Source organism: Panthera uncia, chromosome D1 (genome assembly GCF_023721935.1).
Source record: "Panthera uncia isolate 11264 chromosome D1, Puncia_PCG_1.0, whole genome shotgun sequence".
Taxonomy (NCBI): domain Eukaryota; kingdom Metazoa; phylum Chordata; class Mammalia; order Carnivora; family Felidae; genus Panthera; species Panthera uncia.
The window spans coordinates 47955626-47975104 of record NC_064808.1 but is presented as its reverse complement, the minus strand read 5'-3'; the positions used below and the strand labels follow the sequence as shown (position 1 = coordinate 47975104).

The window sequence follows — 19479 nt, the reverse complement described above, 5'->3', positions numbered from 1 at the left end:
AAAAAAAAAAAAAAAAAAAAAAAAAAAAAAAAAAAGAATACTGTCTCCCACCTCCAGGCCTGCGGGCCTTCTGTCCTCCTGCCTCAGACTCCTTTCCTCTTTGCCTCATCCTTCCTTGACTTGCCCAGGCAGACTGGGGAGTGCTTTCTTCCAACTCCCAGAGCACCTTTGTAGCTTTGTAATTTCTTGGTTTGTAATTTCTTGGTTTACTTCCCTCCACAAGAGACCATGAGCTCAAAGAGTGTATCTCTGTATACCAAGAATCTACAATAGCATCTGGCTCATAACTTACCAAGTGAATGAATCAAACGGGAGAAGGGAGGATGCGTGAAGTGACAGCCACACATCAGGCTTTCTGTCATGGATGTCTGTCATCTCTCCTCCACTGACTAATGACACACATGTGGAGAACAGTGCCTGAAGTATGGTAAGTGATCAATACTAACTAAATCCAGTAGATAAACATGAAAAGGGCTCTCTGACAGATTCAACAAAATATTTTTTTAATTTTTTTTAATGTTTCTTTATTTTTGAGAGAGAGAGAGAGATAAAGCATGACCAGGGGAGGGGCAGAGAGAGGGATACACAGAATCTGAAGCAGGATCCAGGCTCTGAGCTATCAGCACAGAGCCCAACGCAGGGCTTGAACTCATGAACTCAAATCAGATCATGACCTGAGCCGAAGTCAGACGCTTAACCGACTGAACCACCCAGACGCCCCTCAACAAAGTATTATAGTCATAATATAAAGGTCCCTTCCAACTAACTCTAAGATACTATGGAGTTTTTTTTTTAAATGTATTTCTACAGATTTATACAAATTTCCCAGAAAATTTGGAAGAGGAGAAAGGAAACCAGTGTTTCCTTGGGGGCTCTAAATCTGTTAGGTACTTTACATATGACACTTTGTTTTTCAAAACCATCCTTGGAAATTGGATTACAAAGCCTATTTTATAGATAAAGAAACCCAAGACAGAGAGATGTAGAGAACCAAAATCTGAACTCGGGTGAGCCTGACCCCAATCCTAAGCTTTTTCCACATTACCACTTGAATCTCTTGGAGGAACCCAAAGCTCCCTTCCTTATCATTCCATTCCAAGGAAAAGGAGTTCTGAAATCAGCCAAGTCTCAATTAGGTCATAACTGCAGAGAAAAGAGCTTTCAAGGGGAGGCACAAACAGGTGAAAAGCTCTGTTTGAGTATCACCCCCTTTTCTTTGGGGAAAGGTTCACAGGGCTCTTCTGTTCCTCCCATGAGGCTAAAAGGGTAATTTTAGGGCCTTTCTAAAGAAAGGAGGAAGCAACTTCTCCTTGACTCTTCTCCTTTCCCCAGAGGTCAAATGAGAATCAGGCTATAATTCAGAGTAAAGACGGCCAGGAGGCAGCCACATAGGTCCACTTAGAGGCCTTAAGGTAGATTAGAGAGGGAAGCAGGCCTGAAGCTTCTATCACCTACATGCCAATTCACCAAGCTATAAGACTACACAGAAAACTGGAGCCAAAGTCCTAGCTCCTAGCTAGCAGTACAGATGCTCCTTTGCCTGGAATGTTCAGTGTGTAGAATGGTGGCATCTAATTGAGATGACAAGAAATCAGCCAAATTCTGTTTCCCCAAAATATGACTCACCAGTTGACAAATAAAGTGAGGTGTACAACAAATGGTGCTGGGACAACTGGATATCCACACACAAAAGAAATGGATCTGGACACCTACCTCACACATATACAAAAATGAACTCAAAATGGATCAAAGACTTCAATGTAAGAGCTAAAACTACAAAAATCCTAAGAGAAAACATACAGGTAAATCTTTGTGACCTTGAGTTAGGCAACAGTTTTTCAGATAGGACATCTAAAGCCAAACAACCAAAGAAAAAATAGACAAACTAGACTTCATAAAATTAAAAGCTTTTGTTCCTCAAAGGCCACTACCAAGAAAGTAAAAAGACAATCTACATAATGAGAGAAAATATTTGTAAAATATCTATCTGATAAGGGTCTAGTATTCAGAATATCAGAATATATAAAGAACTCTTTCAACTAAACAATAAAAAGACAATCCAGGGGCGCCTGGGTGGCTCAGTCAGTTGAGGGACTGACTTGGCTCAGGTCTTCATCTCATGGTTCATGAGTCCAAGCCCCGCATCAGGCTCTGGGCGGACAGCTCAGAGCCTGGAGCCTGCTTCAGATTCTTTGTCTCCCTCTCTCTCTGCCTCTCTCTCTCTCTCTCTCTCTCAAAAATAAATATTTTAAAAAAAGATAATCCGGGGCGCCTTGGTGGCTCAGTCTTAGGTTAAGTGTCCGACTTAGGCTCAGGTCATGATCTCATGGTTTGTGGGTTCGGGCCCCGCATTGGGCTCTGTGCTGAATGCTTGCTCGGAACCTGGAGCTTGCTTTGGATTCTGTGTCTCCTTCTCTCTCCGCCCCTCCCCCACTCGTGCTCTGTCTCACCCTGTATCTCAAAAATAAATAAATGTAATAAAAAAATGTTTAAAGATAATCCAAATAAAAAAAAGCAAAGGATTTAAATACATATTTCTTCAAAGAAGATATACAAATTGCAATAAACACATGAAAAGATTTCAACATCATCAGTCATCAGGACAATGCAAATCAAAATATAATGACATACCTCTCCACACCTATTAGGATGGCAATAATCAAAAAGACAAGAAACAAGCATTGATGATTATATGGAGACATGAGAGCACTTACACATTTCTGGTGGGAATGTAAAATGGTGCAGCCACTTTAGAAAACACTTTGACACTCTTCAAAGAGTTAAACATACAGTTACTGTACAACCAGCATTTTCACTTTCAGGTATATACTCAGGAGAAATGAAAACATATGTTCACATAAAAACTCATATGCAAATATTCATAGCAGCTAGATTCCTGATAGCCAAAACTAGAAACACCACAAATGGCCACCTACTGATGTATACACAAAAGGTGGTATATCTATTTAACGGAATTTTACTTGGTCATCAAAAGGAATGAAGTACTAACACATACTACAATAGAAGCGATTCTGAAAAACATTGTGCTAACTGAGGGAAACCAAATGCAAAAGGCCTCATATTGTATGGCTCCATTTATATAATAGGCAAATCTACAGAGACAGAAGGTAGATTACTGAAGTAGGTTAGTGTTTGTCAGGTGCTGGGGGCGGGGAGTTGGAGGTTGACTGCTAATGGATGTGGGATTTCTCTTTTAAGGTGATAAAACATTCTGGAATTAGATAGTGGTGATGACTGCAAACCCTAGTGATATCCTAAAAACTTGACTGTACACTTTAAAAGGGTGAATTTTATACTATGTTAATTATATCTCAATAAAAAAGGCACAACTATGAAAAATGAGCTAAGTGTACATAACATATGTACCATCAAAGAGCTATAACAGAAAAGCAATTAAGTTAACTTGAAAAGCACCGCTGTACATTGGTATTTGCTTTCATAATAACAAATATGAAAAGCATTGAATTTTATTGTCATAAACTGAACACCAACATAAAGAAGGTTGAGAGGAAAAATTAATTTGATTTCCGTGAAAAAACGCCCAAGGATAAATATTTGCTTTCTTCCTGGTATCTCAGCTGATTGCAAGCTGAGCTCCCAAGAGCAGATAGAAGAGCCTCTATGTTAGATCTGCTAACCGCAAACAGACTTGAAAGAATTCGGGTATAAGAACCTGAGCCTCAGACGCACTGCCTTTGGTAAATGGTAAATGGTTTCTCTCCCAGCAAGCTCTGTCGCTGCCAGTGAGCATTCCACCACGATAACAACAAAGTAACAGAGTAGAACTTTCAATTACCAGCATCTCAACCTTAAGAGACTGGATGAACATTTTCCATAAGGCTTTTCTTAGATTCCCTGAATGAATGTGTGAGTCCAAATGACCAATTTTTTCCAAATAAGTACAGCTCATGTGAAGAATACTGAATCACAGGGGCACCTGGGTGGCTCAGTTGCTTAAGTGTCCGACTTCAGCTCAGGTTATGATCTCACGGTTCTTGAGTTCAAGCCCGCATTGGGCTCTGTGCTGACAGCCCAGAGCTGGAGCCTCCTTCAGATTCTGTGTCTCCCTCTGTCTCTGACCTCCCCTGCTTGTGCTCTGTCTCTCTCTCTCTCTCAAAAATAAACATTAAAAAAATTTTTTTAATTAAAAAAAGAATATTGAATCACAAGCAAACTTTGTACAAGTGAAAAACAACACAGTATTCTAGAACTGTGCCTGGAACATCATATGTACCCAATAAATATTTGTTGGATGAATGTTTATAATAGTTGATAATGTTTACTAAATACTTTAGATCAAAAATTAAGGCAAATGGTAACAGCATTTCTAAATTAACTTATCTTAGTCAATAGAAAGCTCTTTCTTTTTGTAATGTAATAGCACATTCTCACTGGCATTCAAACTGACACATCAATGGCTATTAAGAAAGATAATTAGTCCATTATAAGTAGAAAAGATATTCTGATTAATTATAAAAGTCACTGCCCCTCACTCAATAAATCTTTCTAAAATAGGGGCACCTGGGTGGCTCAGTCAGTTAAGCATCCCACTTCGGTTCAGGTCATGATCTCCCAGTTCATGAGTTCAAGTCCCATATCAGGCTCTGTGCTGATAGCTCAGAGCCTGGAGCCTGCTTCAATTCTGTCTCCCTCTCTCTCTTCCCCTCCCCCACTCACACTCTGTCTCTCTCTCTCTCTCTCTCAAAAATAAACAGTTAAAAAATTAAAAATAAATAAACCTTTCTGGAAATAAAAGAACTTCAGGTCAAAAACAAACAAACAAACAAACAAACAAAAACTTCAGGTTGACAAAACTGCATGAGTTTGTGAGGTGATTAGTTTCTCATACTCCACAATTCATTTTAGTTAACAAACTAAGAAAGAATATATCAATAAGGCTTAACAGTAAGTTGTCCACTCTTTACATTCTGGAACACTAAGACAGATCCGAGCAAAACACAATTTGCCTCATTGATCCATACTGGACCTCAGCAGGAAGGAAAATTCTTTTTGAAGCACATCTTGAAACGTACTAATTTACCAGTGCCAGAAGGTCAGCAATTAATATTACATTACATTTTCCTTTTCTTAAGCCTCTTTTAAAAACAGGGAAATCATCTCGCAGTATCTAACAACTGTGAGTGCTTGAAATACTAAATAGGATCATATATAGGACAAAAGAAGTAGAAAGAAGCTTCAGAGATCACATCTTCTCCTCTCAGGACACTTCCAAAAGTGTCTAAGGATCCACTGTACAAGTTCACAAAGCGTGACAGACCCCGTCAGAAAAAGTCTTCCTCAAAGCGCGCTTGGAGCACGTAAGCTCTATCTTCAAGGGGACGTGAAGATGACACAAGGACATCCCTTTGTATCAGCATCTTTTAGATTTTGGTTGGAAATCACACTACTCAACTCTCTTTTACTCACTTCCATTAACTCTTCCTTGATGGGCTGACATCACAAACTAGCATTTTTAAAGAAAATGCAGACAGTTATTTGGTCTCTGCATGGAAAGTACTTTCTAAGCATAAAGGTAATGAATCAAAAAGGAAAAGAGTAATAGGTAGAAAACACAGAATTATTTCAATTCTAGAAATAAAAAACCATCATAAATTAAGCGAAATGGCAATTGTGAGGGGATGGTCCCATATGACAAAGAAGGGTTAATGTCCTTATTCTATCAAGAGTCCCCACAAATCAGTGTCTGGCCAAGACAGTACCCCCAGCATACCCCCTCTTCATCCATACAATAAATTACATTGTCCCTATGAAAAAGAGGTTACAGTTTCTCTCTCCCCCGTCTTTTAGAATCATTCCACCTCTTTCTGCCTCGGTCCTTTGCCTCCTACCTCCTGCAAGCCCTCTTTCTTCCAAGTCCTGTTAGACTGAAGATTCAGATAAACACACGGTCAGCCTGGTCTTGATTTCAGATTTTCCCCGAGACGCAGCCTCTGAAACACTGCTTTCCACTTAGCTCTGTAGCTTGCGGGCAAGTTACAACTCGCCCCAGGCTCCACGGATACCTATCCAACTAATTCCAGCCAAAGCCCAGCATACTGGCTCCTGCTTGGACTGCTGGAAGCAGAAATCAAACAAACCATTGATTTTTAAAAACTGAGGCTCCGATATAAAAGCCATCATAGAGTCTGTGCAGGTAATTCACAGAAAAGAAATACCTAATAGCTAACAATGAGATTTTTTAATGCTTAAAACCTCAATAATGAAAGATCTGAGTTAAAATGAGGAGGTACTATTTTTATCTGTGAAATTAGCAAAGATTTTTTAAAAATAATAATGCTAACACAGGCATCACAAAACTGATGGTAGGATGGTAAACTGGTATAATCTTTCTGAAGGCAGCCATATGTTTCAAGAGTAGTCCCAATGATCCTGTGCTTTGATTGTAATTGCATTTTTAGGAACTGATCTTAATCAGTTATCAAAAATCTAGTCAAAAGATTTAAATATAAAGACGTTCATCTCTTCATTTTTGTACTTGCAATATAAATATCCAACAATAAGTAAATTGCAAATAAATTACAGTTAATACACAATGTGGATTGTAATGAAGCTAATAAAATGATATAATAAGAGCTGACCCTACTATAGCAATGATGAAAGACCATTCACTGTTCTAAGCCAGCAACATGTACAGCCGACCTTTGAACAACACAGGTTTGAACTGTGCGGATCCACTTACATGTGGATCTTTTCCAATATGGTACAATGCTATAGATGTATTTTCTCTCCTTATGATTTTATTAATAACATTTTCTCCAGCTTGCTTTGTTGTAAGAATACAGTATCTAATACATCTAACATACAAAGTATGTGCTGTTTGTGTTATCGGTAAGGCCTCTGATCAATTGTAGGCTATTCGTAGTTACACTTGGGGGAGCCAAAAGCTGTATATGGATTTCCAACTGTGTTGGGGGATCGGTGCCCCTAAACCCCACATTGTCCAAAAGCCAACTCGTATTAACACATGTATTCCTCACAAAAACACAAACAGAACGTGTGAGGTAGGTAGATGCTATAAGCCTCCTCATTTTACCGTTGAGGAATCTCAGGCACAGAGAAGTTAAGTGATTACCTAAAGGTTATGCTGGGACAGACTCACATGAAATCCTAAAATCCAAAAAGGATTCTCATAAATTTGTAGCAAACTGATTTTTTGGCAAAACTTGACCTGAACTGATGCAAAACTATGTACAGCCTTTATCCCACTTAGAGTGACGTCATCTCACTAAAGAAAAAGTAATGTGTTTGATTACACGGTACTGCCCTAGACCCCACTTAAAAGTCATACAGTATACACACCATGTTGTGTTTCTATAGTCAGACACACTCTCAACTTTAAAACACAACTAGCCCCACAGGTTTCAAATAAGGAATTGTGGGGGAGCTGAAATTCAAATCCAAGCATCCCATCTGTGTACCTCTGCAGTCTGTGCTGTTAACCACAATGTGGCGTTTTCAGAGACTAATGACATTGGAAAATGCTTGTAAGTCAGACATTCAAGTATTTATTAACTACATCCTATGTGCCAGTCACACAGACAAATAAAATTGCAGTTGTGATAAATGCAAGGAGAGAGACGGTGTCAGAAGAGCCTATACCCGAAGGGGGTCTGTCCTAGATGGAGTGGTCAGAGGCAGTTTTCCCAGGGGAAACTATTTGGTCTAAGATGCGAAGGATGAGCAAGAGTTAACCAGACTAAAGAGAAGAGGGAAGAGCATACCTGGCAGGGAGAAGATCACGTGAAAAGGCCCTTAGTAGGAGGGAAAATGGTGACAAAGGACTGAAAAAGAACCAGTGTAATTGGAACACAGAGAACCAGCAGAGCCTAGTGTAAGATCCGGCTGGAGAAGAGGAAGGTGCCACAGGGCCTTACAGGTAGAGTAACCATTTGCCCCGGAATGCTAGGGAACAGTCCCAGTGTAAATAATAGCACTGTCTTTTACTCTCAAAACTATCTTGATCTGGATGTTAAAGTATACAGCCACCCAATTTGTGGGCCATAGTAAGAAATTGTATCTTTATCCTAAGAACAAAAGTCATGATGGATTTTAAGCAGGGGATGATGGAGGAGAAAAGAGGTATCATAATCAAATTTTAACTTTTAAAAGATTACTCCTGCTGCAGTGCAAAGAACAGATAGGAACATGAACAGGGCAGGATGAATACCTTTGGACTAGTTAAGAGGCTACTATAGGAGACCAGGCAAGAGATAATGGTAGCCTGGTGTAGGGTACCAGTGGTAGGGACTGAAATAAGTGGATGCGTTGACACTGATTTGAGGATAAAATGAACAGATAATCATTGGTTTGATGATAATTTAGAGATGGAAGGGGAGGGAGTGGCAGGTGTGAAGAAGGAGTCCAACATTTCTGGCTTGCAAACAGGAGGGATGATGGTGTGATTCATTGAGATAGAAACGCTAGAGATTTAAATCTCTAGATTTCAATGTTGGGCTAGAGATTTAAATGTGTGAAACGAAATATCTGCATACGGGTTGTAATGGGAAGGCTGGAGGAGGAGGGGAAGGAGGAGTGCATAATAATACAAGCAGGAAGTTTAGGTTCAAAATGTGTTGGTGTTTCTTTTTCCATTCACAGAGCCCTCCTCCAATGCATGACAACCCTATTTTCTGGTTGGACATTGGAGCTGTTTGGTGGGCGGACCAAAAAGGTCTGTCTTAGCTGGTGCTGTGGAACCAGGAGTATCAAACCACTTGCAGCATGCAAATATCCCTTACGACTAATTCCCAAGTGCTTTACATTCACGGTTCACGAAGCAGTTTCACACACAAGCTCCTTCGAGCCCACAACTTTGTGAGAAATTACAATCTGCATTGACAGATGAGGAAAGAGAGAAGAGTGCTTAAGTTTCCTATCCACGTGGCCAGTCAGGGGCTGCTCTAAGGCCATACAAGCTCCTCGGATTGCAACCACTGTGTGCAAGGGACTGCATCAAGTGCTGTAAGAAGTCCCCCATATTGAGGCCCTACTAGGAGCCAAGCGCTAGGAGATTAAAAAAGAGAGAAATGGGGGTGGGGGTAGGGAGCCCGCAAATTCAAATTTTAAGGATGTGTTCTTTTTTCCAAATCACACTTACCCTACAGTAAGTTCACTTTAAACTTCCAAAAGGGGTCAGGTCTCAGGATGGGTGGAGGTGAGAAAGTGGAGCTGAAACTGGGCAGACCGGGATCACCCCGAACACCAGACCCGGGGTATAGGAGGTCCCAACGGCTGGGCCCCCGGAGACACTGAGAGGGGAGGCGGGCCCGCCCGCAGCGGGAGGCCCTGCGGCCGGTTTGCCTGCGCGTTGCCACAGCAACGGCCGGGGCCCTGGGGCGCGGCGTCTGGGGGGTGGGGAACTCACCAGGCTTTGCGGGCCGGCCGGCCACCCAGGGGCGCGCACCCTCGGCTCTGGGGGTCGCCGAGCCCGGAATTCCGCCCCTGGAGAAACTTTTCGGCCGGCGGCGAGGCCGCGGGGAGGTGGACGGGGGCCGCGCGGGGACACGGCGCGTCTGCTGCAGCGAAGCCCCTTCGCCCCGCGGCTGGGCGGGCGAGGAGGCGCCAGCGGGCCCCGCGAGCAGCCCTCCCAGAGGCGGGCCAGAGAACCCTGGCTCGGGGACAGAGAAGCAGCCGCACCTCACACGTAATGAAAGCCCGCTAACAGTGCCAGCGCGGTACCGAGGCGATGCCCAGCGGGTATTCCCAGGCAGAGCGCGGGAGGCAGCGGCCAGCCAGTGGCGGCCGGAACCGCACGTATCGCCCGGCGGTGTGTGCGGAGCTGGTCCCCAAACCCGGAAACATGAACCCGTTGTCAGCGCTGCGCGGAGGCCTGGGTGAAGGGTGTGTGTCCCCTCAGAGGGGCCGCGAACGCCGCTCACAGACAAGATGATAATTCCCAGAAATAAGTTTTAGCCACAAACCTCAGTGGAACCATCTGAAAGCAGGCCCCCTGCAATAGTGGCTAGAAATAATGGGTTCCAGCTGTACTAATGTATTTCTTGACCTGCTTTAGGAATGGCTTCTGTGAACAAGGGTCCTGCTCTAGAGCAGCTGTGGAGATGAAATGCAACTCTGCTAATACTGGCCTAATTATTTCAGTCAGATATCCTCTAAAATTCAGTTGATTAATAGCCAATAACTTGGTACAGCAGGTCCATTCATTTTATTGCTTAGAACCTGGGGGGGGGGGGTACCCTGGGCAACTGGTTCACGCTGTCTGGTTCATCAGAAAACTCAAAATGACGTCAGTTTTGCAAATTTTCCAAGCGCAAACAATCCCTGCCATATCCTGAACTGTAGAATTTTGGGGTCTTGGCCAGACTTTGTTCCGGAGAAATACAGAACTATTGTACAAAAAGGATGTGGAATAGCCTGCAAGAATTTCCCCTTTGCCCCTCCCCCTCAACACTGCCCCATCCAAGCATGAGCGTTAGTGCCACAAAGTCCAACAAAAGGAGATGAACTTTGCCATCTGCTTCACTGAACTGTGAAGTGTACGGGTTTATTTGCCTTTAATCGGCAGCTATGAAGCCTTACATTCCAGATCCTTACCAAGAAATAAATTCAAATTGTTCACTTCCTAATGCCTATGAAAAGCCCAGTTGAGAGAAACTGCAGTTAGGGAGAATTGTTTAAAAGGTATGGAGATGACCCCTCTGGGTTATATAGTCTCTGGCTTATATAGTTTCGGGGTTAGCAAGTCCCAAACCTGACTACCTATCAGAGACATCTGTTTGTTTTGCTTCATTTTGTGTTTAAATACAGATTCACAGGTTACACTTATAGGAATCCCGATTTGACAGATCCCATTAAAATCATTTTTAAGAGGTCCTCAAGTGACCATGATACAAAGCCAGGTTGGACACACCACTAGCTATATTTTAGCCTGAAAGAAGACAGACAAAGACCACTGTCTTCACCCTTGCAAAATTGTCTGTACCAAGTCATGCTTTATCCTTATGCCATCTGATTATATTGAAAAATGCTATTAAAAAAATACATTATTTTAGAATGCTGTTTATTACATCTCTGTAACAGAATCCTACCAGATTGCCAATTTTAGGGTTCTGCAAACTTTTTAGACCATAATCCACCCAAAGAAATATGTGTTATCACCCAATACACATGGACCTATACCTTTAATAACTGAAACAAATTTTATAAAATATTACCCATACCACATGCTATGCACCGATATTTTTATCTCTTTTTAATGTTGGTTTAAACCCATTAAACGGTTTCTTGACCCCTACATGAGTGTATTTTAAAAACAGCAGAACAGATGTCTTTTTCTGGAAACTAGCCTTGGATCCTCAGACAAGGTAACTAGGCCACCAGACTACAGTCAGTTGCTCCTATAGTAGTTAGCTGACTCAAGCTGAGCCAATCATATCTCTCTCCCAGGAATTTGGAATTAGGACTGAGAGATTTCAGTCTTTCTCTAGGTAGCTAACATAGAAACATGGAAAATCAGTTGCTGTCCATAGACATGCTTCCCACCACATGGCCTGTAGAAATGCAGAAGACCAGGCTGCAGGAAAAATGTGAAGAGAATAGGAAGGATGAAAAAGATCCACAAAGAGACAAGAGAAGAGACCAAAAGAGTTCTGACAGCTTCCTATCCCTAATCCTAGTATTTCCTGAAATGAGCTACATTCCTAGAATTTCATGGAATATTTCAAATCTCTATAATAAAGTGCTCTCCTTTGCTTAAGGTAGTTTAAGTGACCAAGTTTCTGTTACTGCATCCTTAATAGATCTAATTATACTAGTTTTATGGCTGTTGTAACAAATTATCCTAAAGCTGATGACAAATACAATCATTCTGTGCCCCGTATAGAATGGCCTACTATAGAAAGGTCCACACAAGAAGTGTATTTCCATCCTAAGTGCCAAAAAAATCATCTTTTTCCCCTTGAAAAACTGACACTTCTTTTCCTTATGAAGAAGACATACCATGAAACCGATCGTGTTTCCCTTTTCACCTTGGTTTCCAGGAAGATAGGAACCAAAGTTGCAACTCAACTTTCATAACTTTGCCGAACTCTATGGCTTGCACACCAGCAATACAACGTTCTCCTGTTCTCTCTCTTCCGTTTTCCCTCATTTCTACTTTCATCTTTTTGCAGCCTTTCATTGTATGGACTGTATTATTTTAAACTGCTTCAAATAACTTGCACTTACTGTTTCCTTTATCTACAATGTTGTGCCCCCATACCTCCCCAAGGCTGGTTCTTTTTCATCATTCAGGTCTCTGCTCACTTGCCACCTCCTCAGAGAAGCCTCCCCTGATCCCTGTATCTAAAGTAGTGCCACTCCACAGTCTATCACTTTGCCTGCTTTGTTGTCTTAGGGCACTTACCACCTAAAACAAACCTGTTTATTTTCTTTCTTTCCTCAGCAGAAGTTAGGCTCCAGCCTCGCTGTTCATTGCTTGTTCCCAGTGCCTGGAACAGTCCCTGGAACTTAATAGCTATTTAATAAAAAATCATGGCATTAGTAAATGAATGAATGAAAGGAAACAAGAAGGAGGGAAGGAAGGAAGGAAGGAAGGAAGGAAGGAAGGAAGGAAGGAAGACAGGCTTTGTAGAACATGGTGAAATATAGATGAATAAATAGGTAGATAGGTAGGCTGACAAATAGACAAATATTCATTTCTAGTACACAAATATCACTAACATTTGTAAAGAGGAATCAGAAACTACACAAAGAAGTAAAACACAACTCCCTAAAATATGCACCTAGGGGCATAGGGTTTTCCTGGGAACACTTGATGTAAATGCCTTAGAAAAAAAATTTTTGAAGTTTTCCAGTGACTCAAGGCAGCTACATTAAATATTATGGGTAGTTACCATAGCTGGAGTCATTGAATCTCAGTGAGGTAATAGATTGCAACACCATGACCACCAACATGACAAACTCAATCTTTTGCAGGGGCCATTACTATACAACAATCTTCTCTCATTCTGTTCCCATAATTATTAATGTCACTGCTGGCATACAAGTGTTGTATGCTGTTTATTTAAACACCCCATGTGGTAATGTCATTGTTACAGTGCAATATCAAGTTGCTTGACATTTAAGGGAGAGAGATGGGAATTAAAGTTTGTCACTATAACAAAACATAGAAGCAATTAGTACAGTTTGTTCCAGGGTTTGTTTACCCTATCAGTAACAATACCAAAATTTGGGGGGAAGGAATGGACTTGAGTTTTCTTAAGTAAAGAATAATTGCTTTATGCATTCATTAAAATGTATCTCTGTCATTCAAAAGATTTCTGAGACACTCAACATCACAAAAAACCACTCTAATTTTTCTGATCTATAATTATGTGTTATATTACAATTTTTTGAATGGGGACATGTCTTTGAAAAATGTAACTTTTTCCTAATGAGCTCTATCTTTGATTCTGGTAGGCTCTACAAATTTATGCAAGTCTTTCTATTTTTTCTCTTCTCCTACCTTGACAAAAATAAAAATGTACCTTATCCCCACAGTTCAAAATGAAACATTTGACAATTAACTCAGTTTTTCTGATAATCCGTGGATGTCTGACCCAGCCTCCTTGTCAAATAAAACCAATTCAAGTCAAGTTAGTATACACCAAAACTAAATTAATGTTTCAATGGGTTGGAAGACTTGATATTGTTAAGATAGCAATACTCCCCAAATTCACCTACAAATTCAATGTGATCCTTATCAAAATCTCAGCTGCTTTTTTTGCAGAAATTGACAATCTGATCCTAAAATTCATAGGGAGATGCAAGAAATCCAGAGCAGGGAAAACAACCTAAAAAAAAAACAAAGTTGGGAGGGGGCTCACAGTTCCTGATTTCAAAATTTACTATAAAGCTATGTTAATTAAGACTTCCAGGCTGGCATAAGGATAAACATATAGATCAATGGAATAGAATTGAGAGTCCAGAAATAAACCCATGCATCACTGACCAATTGACAAGAGTGCCAAGATAATTCAATGGGGGGAAGGGGGGGTGAGAATGGTCTTTTGAACAAACAATGGCATGGCCAAACCATGGGCACACGAAAAGAAGTGAATTTGCATGTGTACTTCATGCCATATGCACTGGTGTATCCATACAATGGAATATTACTTGGCCATAAAAAGGAACGAAGAACATATACATGGTACAACATAGATAAACCTTGAAAATATTATGCTAAGTGCAAGAAGACAGATGCAAACATCCATATATTGCATGATTCCATGTATGTGAAATGTCCAGAATAGGCAAATCTATATATAGGGAGAGTAGATTAAGTGGTTGCCAGAGACTGTGAAAAGGTGGGGAATGGGCGGAGAATGCTAACAGGTGTGGGGTTTCTTTTTAGGGTGATGAAAATGCTCTAAAATTAGTGGTGATGGTTGCACAACCTTGTGAATACACTAAACAACACTGAATTGTACACTTTAAAAGGGTGAATTTTATGGTGTATGAATTATATCTCAATTTAAAAATAAAATAATTAAATAGTGCTTTATAGTTCATGGATTTTAAAATCCACATTTTTTCATTTTTCAAACTTTGAAGTTGGGTTGTACCTTACAACTTGATTATATATTGCTGTCAGCCAGGTAGCAAACCTGATATATTATGGAAAAATATTCTGTTGACTCTTCCCTGAAGGACCAAGAAAGTGCCAGCCTATTTGTGTCTTGGTTTTCATAAAATACAGGTTATACTAACTCACCTAATGTCACCAGCTCTATGCCAGGCACTGTCCCAAATGCTTTATATATTCTAATGTATTCAATCCTCACAACAACCTCATGAGGTAGGTCCTATCATCATCCCCATTTTATAGACAAAGAAACGGAAGTACTGTGTGTTGGAGCGACCTGTCCAAGACTACGTAGCTAGTAAGGGTGAGTCCCATCTGGGTGATCCTGACTCTGTGCTCCTAACCATTAGGCATCACTTCCTCTCTTACCTGTGGCATGCTATGGTGCAAGTCAGCCATTACCTCAGTCTTCAGCGTTCTCCAATACAAAGTTGGCCAAAAGGGTAACTAAAGCTAACAGTGAGTCTTCTGGTGGTTTAATGATGAAAACACCAGTCATTTGGTGGTTTGATTAGCTCATTCAAACATTTTTGGGCTACGCCTAGGGGATTTCACGTCTAGAACTTTATTTACTGAGCTCAGGTAAGAGGGAGTAATCTCTTTTTGCTTGGCTTACAACGTGAGTAAAAGGGAACTGGAGCCTTAATCCAGACTGTCTGCATTTTTCTCCAGTTGACTGCAAAGATTGACCTCCCTCTCCTATGAGAAGATCTGGGTGAGAGGCAGGCCCAGCATGGGGTTGGAGGGATGAATTCCCTCTTACTTGTTGGGTATGGAACCCGGGGGAAACACCACCAGAAGTCATCCCAGAAAGAAGTGCAGGGTCAGACCTGGGGCAAATGTTCTTCCTATCACCTGACCTCCAATTTTGCTGATTTAATGCAAAGTAAATCATTGGAAGATTGGAAGGATTCCTAATGATTCAGGGGTGTCCAGCATGCCAGACTCAGGAGAGAAAATGAATTGTGTCTCTTCCAAGGAACTGTAGGTAGAGGGAAAGGGTAGCAAAGCCCTCCTTGTCCCAATACTGCCAAGGCTCACGCCACACCCAGCCCAACTGAGCCCCCCAGGTACCAGATGCCTCTTCAGAATGACTGGGTAAACCTAGCCTGAGCCTGATTGCTTCCAATGAGCTGACCCCATGGATATCCTCAGGCCCCAGAGACCAGAGTCGGGGGTGAAGACGGGACTCAGAGCCCTCCACTGCTTCTCCAACTCACCGTACAGAGGCTTCAGCAACATTTCCCAGCCATGGACAGAGTAGTTCCACCCCTTCCAGCTTAGGCCTCAGCCTCACAGGCTGGAAGCCAAACTCAGTCTTTTCAGGAGAGAAATGACTGAAACAAAGGGACAGCAGAAGTCACGCACAAGTGAGGCAGGACACCAGCTCTGAATTGTGCCACAGAAAGAAGGGTGGGCAGGGGAGGCACCTGGAACCACCATCCTTCAATGTGGTTTTGCTTCGTAAATTTATATTTGGAAATAATTTCAAACTTACAGAAAAATGGCAAAAATAAAAATAATAAAAAGAAAATCCAATAGTAAAAAGAAAAAATAGTAAAAGGAATCTTTACCCAGATTCACCTCTTAATATTTTACCCCATTTGCTTTGTTTATATCTACATATACATATACATGTATACATATTTTTATAATTCAAAGATATAAAGTATATATAAATATATAATATACTTTATATCTTTAAATTATAAATAAATAAATATATATTTATATATTTATACACACACACAGTTTTTTTTTCCTGCACCCTTTAAAATTAAGTGTCATACACTCTGGCCTTTTGCTCCTAAACACTCCAGTGCACACTCCCTAAAAATAAGGATATTCTATTATATAACCCAGTACAGTTATCAGCTATAGTATATTTAAATTGATACAATAATGCAGTCTACTGTCCACATTCCAATTTTGTCAGTTGACCCAATAATGTCCTTGATAGCATTTCCTGCCCTCCATCCAGTACAGGACCCAGGACTCAATAGCTGAGTCTAGTCTCAGGTATTGCATTTAGCTGTCATGTCTCTTTAGCCTCTTTTAATCTAGAACATTTTTACAATTTTTCTTTGTCATTAGTGACAAGGACAATTTTTAAAAATCTTGTCCCCTATCCCCTGACCCTAACATAACATTTTTCATTTTTAGCTTGTCTGATGTATTTCCCATTAGATTCAGGTTGTGCATTCCGGGCTTCGTTACTATATAAGTGATGTGCCGTCATCAGTGTATCACTTCTGGACTCACAATACGTCCATCTGTCCCTCATCCCTGATGTTATTTTGATCACACAGTCAAGGTGTGGATTTCTCCTCTGTATAATTACTGTATATTTTTTCTCCCTCACAACTAATGAGAAATAGGTAGAGAGACAATTTAAGACTGTCAGATATCCCGCTTCTCATCAAAATGTCTCTCCGGAGTTTGCCTTTACCACTTTTTCCAGACTTTCCCTAGAGCTACATAAGTGCTGCTGGCGCCACCTATGGGGCTTCTGGCACACTGCAACAAGGGGAATGCTCTGTGCATCCTCTTTTACTCCTGCCACTTGTCTGGTGTTCAGGAGCTATTTCAGCCTGAGAAATTTTGAAAGAAGACAGTATAGAGATCTGAGTCACAAAGCTTGAGTTCTAGTTCGACATCGCCACTAACTTGTGAGGAACGTTGGACAAGTTCTTCCCCTTCTCAAGACTTGAGAGTCCCCAGTAAAATGGGAGTCTGGATGACAAAGACCTGAGTTATTCATTCAACATATATCCATTGAGCAGCTACAGGCACTGTTCTAGGGTCTGGGCAAGACTTCCGCTCTCAGGAAGCTTACATCGTATGAGGGGTGACTCAGACGATAAGCAAGAAAACAAGTAAAAGATAAACGATATAGTAGTAAGTGCTATGATGACAATAAAACAAGGTTGTGAGAGAAAGTGCCTGGGGTCCACTTCAGATTGAGTGGTTAGGACAAGCTCTCTGAGAAGGGGGGACTGAGCTAAGACACACAGGATATTTGAAACACACCATGATAAAAGTTTATATATTTGCATAAGTGTAAAAGTAGTATAACCTTTTAGTGCAAAGTTTGGAGAAAAAGCAGGAAAATCATAACGCTACCACCCTAATATATACCATAATGCTACCACCCTAATATATAACCACTGAAAACATTTCAATCTATTTATATCTTTTTTCCTTTGATTTTACATATAATTCTGTGTTCTGCTTTTTTTTTGATTGGCATCATCTCATAAGTATTTTCCTTGTTGCCATTCTAGATGCATGCCTCATATTCTATTTGTTAAATTTGCCCTTCTCCTCCCAAGAACAGTGTAATGAACACCCAAACACCCTTCATCTACAATTGCCAATTGTTAAGTTTTTGCCACATTTACTTTAGTAATATAACACATCATTTTTATGAACCTTTAAGAGTTGCATGCACCATGACACTTCGTCCCTAAATACTTTAGCATTCTCCCCTACAACCACAGTTCAAATTATCATGCTCAGGAAATTTCATATCAACACAAGCTACCAACCCATATTAACATTTTCCCACTTGTCCAAATAATGTCCTTTACAACTGGGTTGGTTGGTTTGTTTTTGGATCTGGTATCTAGTATTTGATCTAAGGACCAGGCACTTTATGTAGTTGTTATTCTCTTTTCTATTATACACTTAAAGCTTCTTAGGCAGGAAATTTTGACTTAAAGTAAAATGATAGCATTTTAGTGCTCAGACTTGAAAATTTAGGCCATTCTAGCTGCTAGTGAGAATCAACCTAGTCCAACTAACACTAAAGACTAGACAATCTTCTAGACATCCCTATCCACTGTGGAGACTGCGTGAAAATTTATAGTAACAGAAAACAGAGCAGGGTTGTTCAGTGAGCCTTGGAAATGTTATTCATACAAAAGCATCCTGTGCTTCATAGAGTGTTATGATGTTCTATAAAAGGTAATCTAATCTGCAAATCTGTTTGTTTGCATTAATAATTTATTCCTCTTTTGATAATTGTTTAAACTGATGTCTCTGCTTCCAGAAATACTCGAGAGGCTTCTCAAGTCAGAAGAACTTTGGAATTTTCTTCTCCCTTTATGCATTCATTACTCTGGGCAGATTCTTAGTCCAAACAAAGATTTTGAGAATTTTTGTCTCATTTAAAGTATGTCCTATAAGTTCCTTAAATATCATTTAAAATTATGTTCTAGTAATTATTTAACCATCTTCTATAGGCTTTTTATTGTTTCTAATATTGTACTAAGACAAACCCTTACCCTCTAAAACAATAAAAATGTAAAATACAAAATAAAAATAACATGAAAAATAATAAGTTTTTGGTATCATCAAATATCCTGTTAATGTTCAGCTTTTCCCAATTGCCTCATGATATTTTTAGTTTAAATCAGGACGTAAATTCCATACTTCACAATTGATTTATATGCTTTTTAAGTCTCTTTAGTCCATATGTTTCCTGTCCATCCCACTTTTATCCCCCTTGCAATATGTTTGTTGAAAAACCAGATCACTTGTCCTATGGGTTCCACAGACTGAATTTTGCTGACTGTATCCTTGTGATGTCATTCAAGGTGTTCCTCTATTCTTTGCATTTTCTGTCATGTGGGAGCCACATCTGTTAATTGGTAGGTAGATCTAGAGGCCTGATTAGTTTCAGATCCTATCTGTTTGGAAGCATTTCATAGGTGATATTGTGTTCTTCAATCAGGAGGCATGTAATGTCTAGATGTCTCTCTTTTGGTGATATGGGTAGCCATGCGTGGTCATCACCCAGATTCATGAATTCATTAGGGGTTGGAAAATGGTGATATTCCAAACTACCAACCCTT

At 40.4% G+C, this 19479-nt stretch overlaps 1 protein-coding gene across 8 annotated transcripts in view; it reads right to left on the bottom strand.

Moving 5' to 3' along the window:
* Positions 1 to 9487, bottom strand: part of STK33 (serine/threonine kinase 33) — a 177498-nt gene extending 168011 nt beyond the window's left edge. For 4 of the 8 annotated variants that reach the window (XM_049650646.1, XM_049650637.1, XM_049650650.1 and 1 more), the window contains exon 1: positions 9140 to 9331. The gene's annotated coding sequence lies outside the window, so the exon portion shown is untranslated. Of the gene's footprint in view, positions 1 to 5870; positions 5906 to 9139; positions 9333 to 9406 lie in introns of those variants that run through there. The other 4 variants (XM_049650677.1, XM_049650684.1, XM_049650659.1 and 1 more) reach the window with 3 other exon arrangements.
* Between the last annotated feature and the right edge of the window lie 9992 nt (positions 9488 to 19479).